The following is a 15775-nucleotide window of genomic DNA, read 5'->3' on the forward strand; positions in this document are numbered from 1 at the left end:
AAATCTACTTGGACAATAATTCACATCTAATGATTAGGAAGACTAACTGGAATATCCTTCCCATCTGGACTCCAACTAGAACAAATGCATGCATATTTTTATTTTTCCTCAATGCTCTTACATTTAAGGCAAATACACCTCATGCTTTTTCATCTCCTTGAAACTAACAACATTTTGAATTAGATGGGTCAAAACATGGGCAAATAAAAAGAAAATCAATACAGATCCGCATGAAAAGCCCAGGTTTATTGACCAATGGTCTAGTTTGATTTTATCCTTAAAGCAGCGTCACTACAGTATTATGGAGAGTGAGCACTCAGGTTCCCACAGGAATATATTATGGAAACACTAATCTGGCAGCAGTTATAATTATTATGTTCAAATCAGTCATTCCATAGAAATCACTGATTGCAGACAAATACAGAAATTGCAGGCTCACCAACAGGCTTAAACAGCAGGCCAACCCAGCAAATTACCATTGAGCAACAGATGTAAAGTTATATCCTTAGGATAACATTAATGGAGCTGCAGGAACCTCTGGCCCTGATTCAGACCCGGTCGCTCTGACAGAGCGCTCGCTCTGAATCAGGGCCGGGTTTTAGTTTTTTTTAGAACGGTCTCCTGGCCGCTCGCATAGCTGTGGGTGACCACCCACAGCTACAGCGAGCGGCCATGATGATGGTTACGATGGTCAAGACCATCGCGACCACCGGGCTTGCGACGAGAACCTTGTGGTAGGGTCCGGTGGCCGCAAGCCCCAGAGAGATTTCAGCTCTAACAGAGCCGGAAGCTCTCCACTGACATCACTTGTGACGTCAGTGGGGCCGCACCCAAACGACAGGCGTTCTCATGGGAACGCCTCAGTTTGGGCGGTCACCCCCCCCCCCGGCCCGCCCACCAAAGGGGACGAGTTGTCGCTCAACATCGACAGCTCGCCCCCTTTGTTGCGAGAGCCCCCTTTGTTGCGAGACCCGGAGCGACGGAGTGCCCATCCAGCTCAGTCGTGAGCATGCGCTGTGGGCCACCATCGTCCTGGTAGCAAGCGCTCAGCTCTCTTCACCAGGATGTAGCAGGCAGAGCTAATCAATTGACTGTATCGCGTTTGGTACGGTACTTAAGCTGGGAGATGCACCTTAGTAATGTCCTGAGCCTAGTCGTAGTAAACTTAAGTGTCGGAAGCGATTCTGTTACCACAAGCAGTAACACTGCCACCATTCATGAGGCACTAGAGCGGACTTCTGCTCGCACCTCAGAAAGGTGCAAACAGAAAACCTCTAGTTCTGGGTTTATCGTGTGGGCAATTGAATGGCTCCAGGCACTTACCGTAATCCAGAAGCTACGTCCTTGTGAACAGAATTGAAATACTGGGTGGTATTATTAGAGAAACAATTAAATTCTGTAATTTATTACAGATTTCACCTCAGATTTCTGTAAATTCTATAAAAGCTTGTGGCCTTGCGCTTTTTTATGAACACAGAATGAATCGGAGACTTCTAAACATGCTTAGAATTTACTTTAACCCCTTCACTGCTGAGGGACCATTTTTCAGCATTTGTGCTCGCACATTTCAACATCAACTATGTGTAGGAATAGTATCGTAGTTCAACACGGCCTACTTCCTTCTTTCAAACAAGGGTGCCCTCGTGCGTGTGTACTGGCCAATCAGGGTGAGATAGGGCACAATGTGTCCTTCAAAACATCAATGAAAGTTTGTTCCATAGCACTAGGGTAGTCTGGTGATCAGGCAATAGCTACCATCAATCGAAAGTGGGGAATATACAATACAATTATGCAATTATGAGCGCGATAGGCCACATAGGGAAAACATGTGCACCAGACAACAGCTAGAAGGGGGTTGTATCTTTATGTGGGTGGCAACACATGGTGTTTTTGCCTCATGATTCAGTGGGAGCTGCATTTTAAATAAATAAATCCCTTCTTTCAAATAAATGAGGCCACATCTTTCTAGGCGCCGAGGTTGGGCAGACAGAGGGACTTAAAAGTCCTCCCCATCATTTTGTTTTCACACAAAAGTCACAATGTCACTTTCTGATCGGCAATCGCGGAGTCCCCAATGGTTGCCAGGACTGCGGTGGTAAGATAAAATATTTTTTTTCCCACAGCAAAGGTGTTAATGGACACAATCCTGCATATAATGCCGTTTATAAAACACCAATTTCAAGGCTTTAAAATTTCAAAGATGTAAAAAGAAGTTGCACCGTTTTATTTTGTATAGGGCTGAGTTGATGTGATTCTCTCTTATTTATAATTAGCTTTGTTCTGATCCCAAAATAAAGCCACATTGGTGCCTCTAGTCTAAACCAACAAACAATAGCATTATAAAAAGAACTTTGGAAATTCAAATTGCATTCATCTCCCTAAAACTGTTAGCAAAGGACTTAACTCCATAAATAGTGTTCATTTTAGCACCCAGCTCCTGTCACAACCCGTGCAGTTCCTCTTTCCTGTCTGGTGTCGCTCTCTGGTCTGGTGCGTCTAGCACACACAACTAATGCAACAAACTGCTGACATACAGATCACAGTGTGCTAGAAGCACCAGAGCAGAGAACGGCACAGCAGGCAGGAAAGAGGAACTGCACAGTGTGACAGGTGCAGGGTGCTAGAATGAACACTACATAAATATAAGCAGGCTACCAAAACTGACCCAGGGATGGGACAGGCTGGGCTGAGTGGAAGGGTAGACTAAACCAATGGGATGGATCTATAGGGGGACTGTATAGCTCAGTACCAGACATGGGTGAAACAACTTCCTGATCACCTGAAAAACCATACTTTTTTTCTTTCCTTCTCAATTATTTGTGTAACCTTGGAGTTTGTTATGTGGGTACTGCTGCAGAAAGACTTATGGTATGTATTGGCTGGTGTGGTGTATTAGTATATTTTAGAGGTTATTCATTCTACGTGGGGTTTCTTCATTAAATATGTATTCTATTAATTGGATGTCAGAGGACATATGCCTATATATTTAATAACAATACTATTATTACTAATTTAGTGGGTGGGAAAATAGACCTACTTGCTAAATGTGAATGCTATTGATTAATGTTGGCATCTCAAACAGCGCCTAAACATTGCAGGATCCACACAAGCATCAAATTAGCTGAAGACTCTGGCAGCAGCTAGTTGTAGAAGCTGAAAGAAAAGATAGGAGACAGCAGAATTCCCTGACAATGTTCCAGATTTTATTAAGACAGGACTTTGTTCAGACCTCAGGGACAGTCGTGAGATATCTTCCACTTTAAGATGCTCTGTTAATGAAGGGCGATATATATGCCCCTAGTTATTCAATGGATAAAGCTTGCTGCTCAACTTATGAAGATATGTGTAAATATATCCTTAGCCCTGCAGCATGCAATCAGCTACTAAGACCAATATAAGTTTAGGAAAGAATAAACTAAAATATCACTATTGGAGAGTTTGTTACTAACAAGCTTATTAAGAATCATTTTTGAAAGCGTAGAAGTACACGTCTATCGTGCACATGATGTTTAGTGCTGTTATGTGCCCTTTAAAACCAATGTTCTCGATTTATGAAAAAACATATGAAGTTTGCATTGGAGAATGACAGCTGAAACGTTGGGCGATCTTGTAGTGCCACTTTACCCTTATGTGTAGTTGCATCTCTATTGCAGGAGTAGTCACTTCCTTCACTGCAGTCCTTTGAGAAAATTATTTACCCACGAGTCATTATTCTGAATGTAACAGGGACCAGTGCTGAGAACAAAATAATATGCCTCAGTCAGCACTGGCCACTTCAAGCTTATTTTTAGGAGCATCCTAAAGTCTACTTGACCATAGACATTTAAGCTGGGTACACACTGACAGATATATTGGGCGATCAATTGATAGGCCAATGTATCTGCAGCGTGTACCCAATGTATCAGCAGCGTGTATCTGCAGTGTTCACCGACATATCGCATTGGCTGTGCTGCACAGCCGATGGACAGATATGTCTGCAGACATATCTGTCCATCAGCAGGTGAGTACGGGTGGTCGGCAGACCGCCCGTACACACACAGCGGCTGCCGCGAGGGGGGCGGGACACGCCCCCTGGTCGCCGGGACCTGCAGGCAGGCACAGATGATGGTTGTTCAGTGTGTACGATCAACCATCATTTGAGATATATCTGCAGATATATCTGTATAGTGTGTTCTCACCATTACCCAAGTGCCAGATTACAATGCCTTAGCTCTCATATCTACTGCTATACCTTAAGATTGCTCAATAATTGATTGTATGTATATGGGGGTCATAGATCACTGAAAGATGTAAAGAAAAATGCAAAGTACATCCTTTTGTACAAACTGTATGGCCTTACCATAACACAAAACAACAATATTTCTGCATACAGTCACACCCCATTTTACAATTCCCAAGAATGAGTTATTTACGTACTCATTATTACATTTCAATGGATTCATTTCTCCGATTTCACACTACCATACTCAGCATTTAACACCACATTAACTACCATCTTAAAATATTTAGTACTGTAAAATTCCTATAACTTTTTTTTTTATTTTGTGTTTTACTGCAACTGTTCAGTAGTTATTGTTTTGGCAATTCATTGTATTAATTATTGTACATACAGTATATAGGACTGGCTACATCTATATAATTGTGTAAGGACTGTCCCGTCTCCATAATGCGCGTGTCCCAATGGCTCGGGAGACAGGAGAGACCTTATCCTAGTAGGAGGAACATGCCGCCGGAAACATAGTAAGTTTAGGGGCAAGACAGAGCCAGGATGGGGGCACATACAATGTGGGACTGAGCAGGGAGGGGTGAGACAAATGGGCGGCGTCCACTTGTTATAGAGCGGGGGTGGGAGGACAGGATGCTGCGGAGTCTAAAGCTGGCCATCCACTTTAAGATTATCTACCTAACCATCCAACTAATTAGCTGGTTGGAATGAAAATCTGGTAATGTACGGAAGCAAAATACAATCAACCATTTGCTTCAAATGCCAGAAAATGGACAATGATGGTTTAGATATATTGGTTAAATCAAATGAATTTAAAGAATTTGTCTGAACAAACGTTTTCGTTCCAACCAGCCAACTAGTAAGACAGTTGGAAAGATAATCTTAAGGTTTATGGCCAGCTTAAGTCTTTTTCTCAAGTCACTTTTTAACTATACTGTGAAGATGTGATTAATTATGTCAAGTTTCCTACATGCAGACAGTTTAAATGGTTGAACACACTTGTTTATCAATGTGATCAGTTGTAATAAGCATTCATTTTATTTGACGCTTTGGTTGCCGTGTGCAGTCCCTAAATGCTGGCTGCAGTGTCCCGTGGGAAGAAAAAATTGCAGTGAGGCGCTCACCAACGGTGAATAGATGCCGTGCGCAAGGCATCTTTACACAGTGAGTGGAAAGCTTGGGGGCAGCCCAGCATGTCTGTAAGTGCTGGGCACACCCCCAAGTGACGAAAAGGGGGCACATAATAAGGCTACAGCTCCATTTTCTCGTGGTCCGGCACCCTGCCCCGAGCAAGATCTAGAATGATCACTAAGTAAGTTCTTAACACACAAACCATTTTAAGAAAGATCAGCTGTAACACTGTGCCCCCCCCCCCTGCTTATTTAAATTAGTTGTTAATGTGGGCAGAAATTAATGCGGCACCAACCAGAACTGGTCATTAAGAGCCAATGCAAAGAAAGCTGGAAGCTTGAAACTGGAGCATGCGTACATCACACTATGTCAGCCACTTGACAGATCAGATAAAAGCTCCAACATGCACCTTTGCTGTCCACCAGACCACCTCACATTCAACTTCAGTGCCCCTCTGTTATATACCCTTTGACGTTCCTCTCGGGAGGTATTGGTGTATCCGATTAGGAGGATATGGTTCTCCATCAGCCAATGGGGACACTGCCATCTCTTCTGCCATCAGGAGGCAGACAGAGGGGGGTGCTGGGTTTGCGTCTGAGGGAAGTGGCAAACCAAGCCCCCATGTCTCTCATCAGATAGTAGAGGCGGAGGCGCAAAAGAAAAAAAAAAAATCACTGCAGTCTCTGGACTCACAGTGGTTCTCAAAACTCGGTCCTCAAGACCCCACACAGGTCTACTCATTACTCACTGACACATTTTAAAAGATCCACAGGTGGGGCTAATTATTTCACTTGTGATTTTGTGAGGACACATGCACTGTCTGGGGTCCTGAGGACAGAGTTTGAGAACCTGTGCTCTATAGGTTACCTCCTCCTTAACCGAAGTTCAGCGTGAGGTCAGCTGAGCTCATGCTGAACCAACTCCGCTGCAGCGCCGGTGGACCTCATCACTGCTCTCCTGTTGCCAGCTGCCACACTGACCTCCAGCTGAAACCAATCTGCTCTCGGCAGCTGGCAAAAGGAGAGCAGAGATGGGGTTCACCTGGAGGTCAACGCTGCAGCCAAAGCAGCGGGTAGTTAGCTGGGCAACGCAATTAAGGGCAGGGAGCATTATACCATTATGTCTTTAGGAAGGGCGCAGCATCCTGCAAATGAAGCCTAATGGAAATACTAGGACAATTATCAGCCCAGTCAGCTGATAATGGGCTGCTTGAGTAAATAATTGCACAATGTATGGCTGCTTTAAGGGGTCAATTCAATTTGGAGCGAGTTTGCGAAAGCAAGTTTATTGCATGAACTCGCATACATCTTGTGAATGTACGCACCTGAGAAATGTGAAATTCACTTAGAAATGACAATTTGTGGCAGTCGCAGAGAGATTACGCTACTTTTCTATAAAAAAAAAAAAAAAAAGCAACCTGGGAGAAGTGAATAAAAAAGTGGGGAAAACGGTCTCGACCCAAAAAAAACACTGGCAACTCTGGTAGCATAGAAGGATGCTAGTGGCCATAAGGAAAAGAACTGGATGTTCTTAGAAGGTGTCAAATGGCTGATCTTTGTTCTTTTTAGTTATGGTTGAAAAATTATAGCAAGCAAGTGTTTTTTGAGAAATTAACCTGAAACTGACGTGTCTTTATTGGCCAAAAAATGACATTTAAACCACTCCAAGTGCACGATTATTCATTGGGAGGGGTGTATCAGAAGCCAGCACTGTATTCAGACATGTTTTACCTTACAATAAAGATTTTCCCTACCTCTGAAAAATCAATTTGCGTTTGGAATTAAATTGCCAATGGAACTTGCGGTGCGAGTCGGCTGTAATAACAGCTCACAGGATCCAGCTCACACCTAACTGGCTGCTGAACCATCTGTGCTCTTCACACAACAGCATAATGAGGGGTCATAATTTTGCTTTATGTATGAATAAATATGCTTCTTGTTTTTAAAGTGCAGGGCTGGACAACTGGCTCAATCAGAGAAAGACTTGATTGCAGTAATGCCACATAGAATGTAAGTAGAACTGTGCATTTAATTATATTTTAATGAATGTTGCCCAAATCTAGCCATTAACCTTTTGTGTTGAATTCCTCTTTAAATACTGCCCTAAGCTACCAAGGAATTGTAACCACAAACTAAAGTCGGGCATACATTATACAATGATCAGCCAGATTCCTCAGATTAATGATGATCTGTCAGTTGGGCATGAAAAATCTTCCAACATGCCCAAATGATCCGATCATTGGTCAGGTACATCTGGCAGTGTATGCGCTGCCTTGGCCGACCGCCAACATTTCCCGTGCCTTCACAGCAGATATATCACAGTGTATGGCTATGATATCTGCTGGGTTTTAGGCTGTCAGATAAAAATATCTGCCGGTCTGGACATTTTATCTGACAGTGTATGCCTAGCATAAGTCCTAAAACTAAAGCCACATACACACTTAACGATATATGCTCCATTAGCGTTATCGTTAAGTGTTTTACCTGAACTGCCAGGCACAATGTCGGTAACGACATTGTGCATACATACTGAACAATATCGCTCAGTGACATCACCCTCCCTCATTCCTGAAAATGCACAACCTGATGATATTGTCATGTTGGCCTGCAAGTTCAGGCGACGAAAGACATAGTTAACGAATAGCGGGAGCACACATAATTAACGATATCTTGCATGGACGATATTGAACACAATGTAGCTCATTCAGTCCCGCTCGCTAGATGCATTCGCTCGCACCCTGCGTATGCAAATCCAGTGCACGCCCAGCAAGGCAGGCAATCGCAAGGCAAGGCATTAGCACACCCACTATGTCTTGGCGTGTGATCACTTTGTGTATGCAGACGCCCACCAGCAATACATTAGATGCCCACTTGTGCACGTCATCTCCTGGAAGTGCATGAAACCATTGGTACATCAGCACCATCGGATGCGATCGCAGCGCTTTAGGTGGACTATACCCTGCTGCAAGCACTTCAGTGTGCAATTCAACCAGGTGACGTGTACAATGATGCTGCCTGTTAATTATGCAAGCCTCTGAAACGGCGTTGACACACTCAGGCACGCCTGCGTTCGTATCTCCACTCCCCCGTTTCTACTGGCCTGCCCCTGTTACCACCCACAAACGGCCTCTCCTGTCACTCATTCAGATGTGTTGTCTATGCTGGGCGAGCGAACGCTTCCCGATCTTTCGGAGTGGTTTGCGCACGCGCATCGCGATGCATACGCATGCGCAGATTGCAAATATCGGCCAGCTACGAGTGTTCGCATCCTAGCGAGCGGGTCTGAATCAGCTCCTATGAACGATAACAATATCGTTATGGTCCTTATCGTTCAATTTATCGTATAGTGTGTATGAGCCTTAACACCATTCTATTACTCATAGCAACACTTCCACAGGCAGCATCAAGAGACTGGTCTATTCTATGTGGGTCAAATAAGCACAAGCTGGTGACTAAAGGTGCCCACACACACAGCGATTTTTTTCCCGATCTGGCAGATTCCGACACATTGGAACGACAGATCAGATAAAAAAAATGCCCAAATCGTGAGTCCCCACTCACGATCACGATGCGCGCCCCCGCAGGTCGCACATCGCATTGTCAGATCTGCCGTGCAGTACGGCAGATCTAGAAATCTAGGAAACAATGCACTATAACAAAAGTCTGGCTGCAGGAGATGGGATGAAGATTGGACAGCATATCGTGTGCTGATCATGTGCTGAGCTGCCGGGGAGAATTTCAAGGAAAATCAGACACATTGTCGGATCATAAGTATATCGGTATGTGTGTGGGCACCTTGAGACTAGAGCACCAGTGGAACTGAAGCCAAATGTTACTTTTGGAATAAATGTCACAAGCTAGAGCTCTAGTTTAATGATTCCTAAATCTGGTCCTCACACACCCACAGCTGAGGATTTATTGTGGAAAAAGGTAGGATAGTCTACTTGCCTGGGTCAGTGGTTGTCACCTGTGCATGATTAAAAGATTCCTGAAAACATGAGCTGTTGGGAGGGGGGGGTTAGGTTTAGGGCTCCCGGGGGGGACTTAGGGTTAGGCACCCCCCCAGGAGGGTTAGGGTTAGGCTAGGGGGAGGGAGGGTTAGGGTTAGGCACCCCCGGGGGGGATTTAGGGTTAGGCACCCCCCGGGGGACTTAGGTTTAGGCAACGGGGAAGGGGGTGGTTAGGGTTAAGCACTTAGAGCTAGGCACTTGGGGGGGGGGAAGTTAGGGTTAGGCACCCCTAAGGAGGGTTAGGGGGGTTAGGTTAGGTTAGTGGATACTTACCTATCCACGATCGGGATTTCCAGCGCTGTCGGGCTTCCGCTGCGTCGCACTCTGCTTCTGTCGGGCTGCCGCAGACGGGAATGGAACCGCCGGCCATGCGGCCGACGGTATTTCATACCAATTCCTGAGGTAAGGATTATAGGCATGATTCTATTCAACGCAAAGTGAATAGCGCCGGGAATGAGGTCGCGGAGCTATTCAATCCATCGCGCTGCTAATCCCGACTAAGGATTTCATCTCGCATCAGAAATCCGACAAAAGTCCAGGCGCGATGCTGTTTTCTGCCCTTAGCGCCAGTAAACCAGCATTGTGCCGGGAAGGTTAGTCGGAGAATGCCCGTTCTCGCGCCTAAACACCCTGTTTAAGGTGCGAGAACGAGCCTTCCCCGAACTAACATCGCAATGGATTGAATAGCTCCGGGAGCTCATTCCCGGCGCTATTCACTTCGCGATTAATTGAATCGTGCCCATAGATTGTAAACTCCACTGGGGCAGGGACTGATGTGAATGACAAAACATTATCTGTAACATATGTGTGCGCTATACAAATAACTGTTCATAAATAAACAAATAATCAACTGCATGCTTTTAAGTAGGTCGATGTATCATTTCCATATAAATTTTCCAAAAAGATCAACCTATTATAGCGGATATTCGCATTGTGTAAAAAAACTACCCCACCAAGCTGACCTCCTGGTGAACTCCTGCCACGGGCTGTGGCCTCCTTGGTATGTGCCTCCATGATCCATCTGGAGCCTGAGACCAGCAGTAGCCAGGGGGCAGCATGGTGGGTGAGAGAACCAGCAGGCGGGGGCATAGATACATTGTATGTGCAGCTGCCGGGTGTGCAGGGTGTATGTGTGTGTACCTTGGGGATATATACAGTGACCTTGTTCCTACTCATCCATCTCAGTGATCTGTGTCTTTTCTAAAGTGAACACTATAGATGGTCTGAGGAACATTGATAGGGCATGTGGTGTGGTCAAATGGCAAAAAATTTAGATATTACATTTTATATTATAAACACTTTAGTACCCCCGATTCACAATATGCCACACAGCTATAGCATACATCCCAACTGTCCTGCTTTTGGCCAGAGCAGGGGTAAAATGTGGGTTTCAAATTTTAAAAATGCCCTCCTCTGCGATCAGCACCCTGCCCTACCCTAATAAAAAAATCCTAGAGTGAACACTAAATATGTGCTGGAAAGAAGCAGAGCATGCGGTCATCCGAAACACAATCAATTATGTTATATTATATGGTACCATTGACAAGACTAAGGGGTATATTTACTAAAATACATGTTTTTAGAACTGGAGTTGTTGCCCATAGCAACCAATCATTCTAGCTATTATCTTGTAGAAGGTGCTAGATAAATAAGTAGAATCTGATTGGTTGTAGTGTTCACTCTAGCTCCGGTGGTAGGCAGGGCACTGGAGCTAGAGAAAGCACCTCTGCGCGCACCCGAATAGGGGGCGTGTCTATAAGACGTGTCACCTTTTTGTCACTCTTGGGGGCATGCCCGCCACTTACGGACACGCCGGGCAGCCCCCAAGCGCTGCTGACAGGTAAAATTGATGCCAGGCGCATGAGCCCAGCGTCTATTCACTGGCGGTGACCAGGTCACCACGACCCGTGGGTGAAGACAGCTCCCGCAGGCTATCTTAGCGATGCGCGGTGAGGGCAGGGCGCTTTTTGCCCTCCAGAAGGAGGGTAGGGCGCTTTTGCCCTTTAGAAAGATGGCAGGGCTCAGCGTCCTGCTAAAACAGCCTAGCGGGAACGCTAGGTTGCTATGGGCAACAACTCCACTTCTAAAAACCCACACTTTAGAAAATATACCCCTAAATAGATGTTGACAAGACTTGCGAGTACTGACATATACTGATCATCTCTGAACCACAAACCTTCAGGTAGGTTTGTGTCAGCATTCACTGTAAGTTTGCATACTACACATGTATTACACAGTAACAGACAATATAGCTCCCCAAGGTTCCTGCAACAGATAGATATTTTATTACTTTGCTTAACACACTGCTGTGACACATGCCCTCATGTATTTATTGTAACATCCTAATGTATAATAATACAGTGCGTTCAAAAATCCCTCTGCATTATCCCGCAACCCAGACACATGGTGGAGTCCCCAGCCATGCTAAACAGCAGGTAGTATAGAAGTCGCTGATACACTACCACCCGAGGAAGGTAACCAGTTATGGCAGTACCAAACACTTTACTTTCTATGGCAAAATAAAAGCACACTACTGGACATGCATGACTGGAGAGTACAGTGGAGTGATCATACAGTACATATGCGTTTTCCATTACTTTTTCCAGATTGTAGCTTACACACTCGCTACTGCTACACGCAGATGGCGTTCTCTACAGGCGCCATGCTCAAAATTGCTCAAAAAGAGCAACATTCGCCAATTAACCAACCCCCCCAAAGAAACCTATTGGGGCAGCTTACGCAATTAAAAATCATAGCGCGTTAAGCAAATTTGGGGACATATGGAAAATACCTGTAAAAAGTTAAAGGCAGCTTAAGCCACTATTATCATTTTTGAAAAGAAAATGGGAACAAATTTGCAAATATTTAAGGTTCATGCACTCCTAAAACATGTACGCCTACAAAAAAGTGGGACAGCACTACATCTACACATACAATTGGGTCTGAAATTATCCCTCATTACTTTTTAACTAAAATACCTGTATCAACGCCACTGGAATCTGGCAATAAACAAATTAAAAACTTTGCAATATTTTTTGAGTTTTTTTACTTGATGCTACCAAAATATCGCATTTCCACTCATTTTCTATTACATGCAGCAGATTTTGCAATAGCACCTATAAACATATTTATCGCAAAACAATTTCATAGTAAACTGCTTTCTAAAGGGGGCCATACACGGCACAATATAGGTGCTATATCGTGCCGTGTATGGGCATGATTTCGTACCTGATATCGTGCTGCAGATCTTCCCGCAGGTTCATATGATCTGGGATGTGATGTACGATCCCATTCAGATGGTGGAGGGGGGAGAAAGCATATTGTGCAGTCAGCGGGGACCATGCGATTGTCAGCACGATCCGTCTGCAGGCGGATCGGCAATCGCACCGTGTATGGCCACCATAAAGCTGGCCATGACCAGACCAACTTTCCTCCAACTAGTTGGTTGGTTGGAATGAAAATCCAGTGTAATGCATGGGAGCAAATAACAGCAATTTGCTCCCAAACACCAGAAACCGCAAAAAAGGTTGTTCAGGCAAGTCCGCTAAATCTGTTTGATTTAAAAAAAACTTGACTGAACACTAGCTTTTGTCCGTTTCCCGGTGTTTGGCTGATTGCCATTTGCTACCATGCATTTCCAGATTTTTATTCCAACCAACCAACTAGTTGGATGGTTGGAGAAAATGTTGGTCTGGTGAATGGCCAGCTTTACTTATGACCGATACTAGATTTTTGCAATAAGTGCAAAATTCGATATTTATGCATTTTTTTTTTACCAGAAACAACCTTGATAAATAGTCCACTTAGGGTGGAACTGAATTTAGCTACTGGTCGTTGCTGTAATGACTGTCTGCGCACATATCGGCCAATTACAGTAGTGCCAACATCATAAATTGAACCAAGCACCTCCACTGGGTGCAAAAGAAATCTTATAACACCGCCAGTGCGCTATGTGGTGTTGGGAAATAGCACAGTGTCAATATCGGGAACGGACTTCCTCCCTTAACAGCATCTCTGCCTCAATTATTGATATCTCCTGTATGCTGGATGAGACTGCTTAAGATATAAACAACATTACCAGTTAAGATGTGCTCATACTAAAGTAAGAGTTGCTTACAGCCCTGTGAAACGAGACAGACCAGTGAGACCGAGGGAAAGAACAGAATAGCTGGGTACAAACCTTACGACAGTGTGACCCAGCGATGAGATGTAACAATACATTGCCTCACCGTACACACTACATGATCCACCGGACGATGGCGCAATGTATCGTTGCTTGCTGTATGTAACAGCACCACGTTGGCCATTGAATTGTCCCATCTGATGTGTAGCACAGCAGATGGGACGATTCAATTAACGATGGCATGGAACAACAAATTGGGCATACACACAACACAATACATCACTACAATCTGCGCCGGAACGATATATCAGACAAAAGATCGTACAGTGTGAACCCAGCTTTAGAAACAAAAGCAGATTCAAAGTAAAACTGTAAAAATTTAAGGATTTGTGTACATTTTTATCAACCAATTGCACAACTATAGGGGTGATTCAATTCAGCGGAAACTGAATAGCGCTGGGAGGGAGCTCCCGGAGCTATTCAATTCACTGCGATGTTTACTCCGATGGGAAGTAGTTTAGTCGGAGAATGACGGTTCTCGCGACTTAACCTGGGTGTTTAGTCTGGAGAACCGGCATTCTCTGACTAAAGTGCCGGCCACGAAGCTGTTTGCACCGCGCTAAGCCGGAAAACAAACAGTCTAGGGTGCGAGAAGAAATCATTAGTCAGACAAAACAGCACGCTGAATTGAAAAGCTCTGGGAGCTCCCTCCCGGCGTTATTCAATTCCCGCTGAAATTGTGTTTTCTCTATTGTTATACAAAGCCAAACTCATCAGCGCATACGCAGCAAAGATCCTGGCATGTACTGCACTTATCTCTGGGAAAATGGTACCACCACCATTTTCCTGGCAAGTTCTCTACTGCGTGTGCATCCGGGATGAGGTTAATACTACAACAGCTGCAAGGTAAGTCAATTCCATAAGTGCACTTATTATAGATACGCCTGTGTGTCTGACAAGATGATAGCATGCTTGTCTACTTTTGAAAAAGCACTTCAGGGATATTGTGAAAGCAGCACCTAAGAGCGCAGCGTGTATTGCTACATCTGAGGGGCGTGTCATAAAATTGATTTACATACAAATGTAAATGAGCCCCAAAGCAGTTAGTAAGACCTATATGCTGATGAAAACACACTAATACTTTTCAGAAAATTCCTGTAGCCATAGGGATCATTATGCCTTATACCAATGCAGGTAAATTACACTAATGATCCCATTTGAATGTATATGTTTTTTCTTTTCTATAACAGCTTCATAATTTGGGGGTAAGGTGCAATCAGGGAGATAGCTAGATCTTTCAGGGAGATGGCTACTATTTCAGGGAGTCTACCCGGCAATCAGGGAGAGTTAGCAAGTATGGGTGATAGCCATAAACTATAGATCTGTGTTTAGTCCGTATATACAGGGACAAGTGTCACTGGCTAACAGTAGATCTGGCACACAGGCAGACGGTATGATTGCAGAGATTTGCACCGTATAAAGCACCTCCAGCAGTGTCCTGTGTCTGCCGGCCCTGACCATAGCGCCCCCAGAACATGCACTTGTTGTTGTCAGCTGTCACTTACCTCCTGGCAATGTCTGCTCGGGCTGTGCGGAGCCCGGGGGTCCCGGGGTAGCTGCTAGCGTGCGAGGGCTAATGGAAAAAGCCGTGTGATGGTGACATGGATGTGCCTCTGCCCTCCCTCCAGCCCGGTCAGCCCCGGCTGGGTGAGAGAGGAGGAGGAGGGGAGCCTGCCGGAGACACCCGCGGGAGGCTGACGGGCATCACTGGGTCGGGGAGAGAGAGGAGATGGACGGATGGAGAAAAGGAGAAAAAAAAAGAGAAAGAAAAGAAAAAGGAAAAAAGGAAATGAAGGAAGGAAAAAAAAAATGTCAAAACCCCTCCTCCCCCTCCTGGCAGGTTGCGTGCAGACGTCACGCCGGATGTTGTACGTCACCGGTCCGTAATCCCTTACGTTTACCACAGGCTTTAAACCCAAGAGTAAAAAGCAATGTGTACTGGTCGCCTCAGCTACTATGAGGAAGCCATTTTGTTGGAGCCCTATAAGCGTTTTGACAAGGGTTCCTCTTCCAGTATATAACCCCGTGCGCTGGAGACGTTTTTTTCGCAAAATTTGTATACGGTTGTTTCCTCTAGCGCTCCGAGTTTGTGTAGATTTATACACTTCGCCGGCCGCTTTCCTCCTCAACTCATAGGTGTGCGTAGCGTAAGAGAGACACGCTACGTACTCACTGTGTACACATTATTATGGTGCCTGTGTAGTCCCCATCCGCCATTTTATAATGC

General features: G+C 44.9%; 1 protein-coding gene across 3 annotated transcripts in view; it reads right to left on the minus strand.

Moving 5' to 3' along the window:
* R3HDM2 (R3H domain containing 2) overlaps positions 1 to 15400 on the minus strand; it is a 142150-nt gene extending 126750 nt beyond the window's left edge. For all 3 annotated transcript variants that reach the window (XM_088465888.1, XM_088465890.1, XM_088465886.1), the window contains exon 1: positions 15054 to 15400. The gene's annotated coding sequence lies outside the window, so the exon portion shown is untranslated. The remainder of the gene's footprint in view (positions 1 to 15053) is intronic.
* Positions 15401 to 15775: the final 375 nt, after the last annotated feature.

Source organism: Taudactylus pleione, unplaced genomic scaffold, assembly GCF_031769625.1.
Source record: "Taudactylus pleione unplaced genomic scaffold, aTauple2 ptg000065l, whole genome shotgun sequence".
NCBI lineage: Eukaryota > Metazoa > Chordata > Amphibia > Anura > Myobatrachidae > Taudactylus > Taudactylus pleione.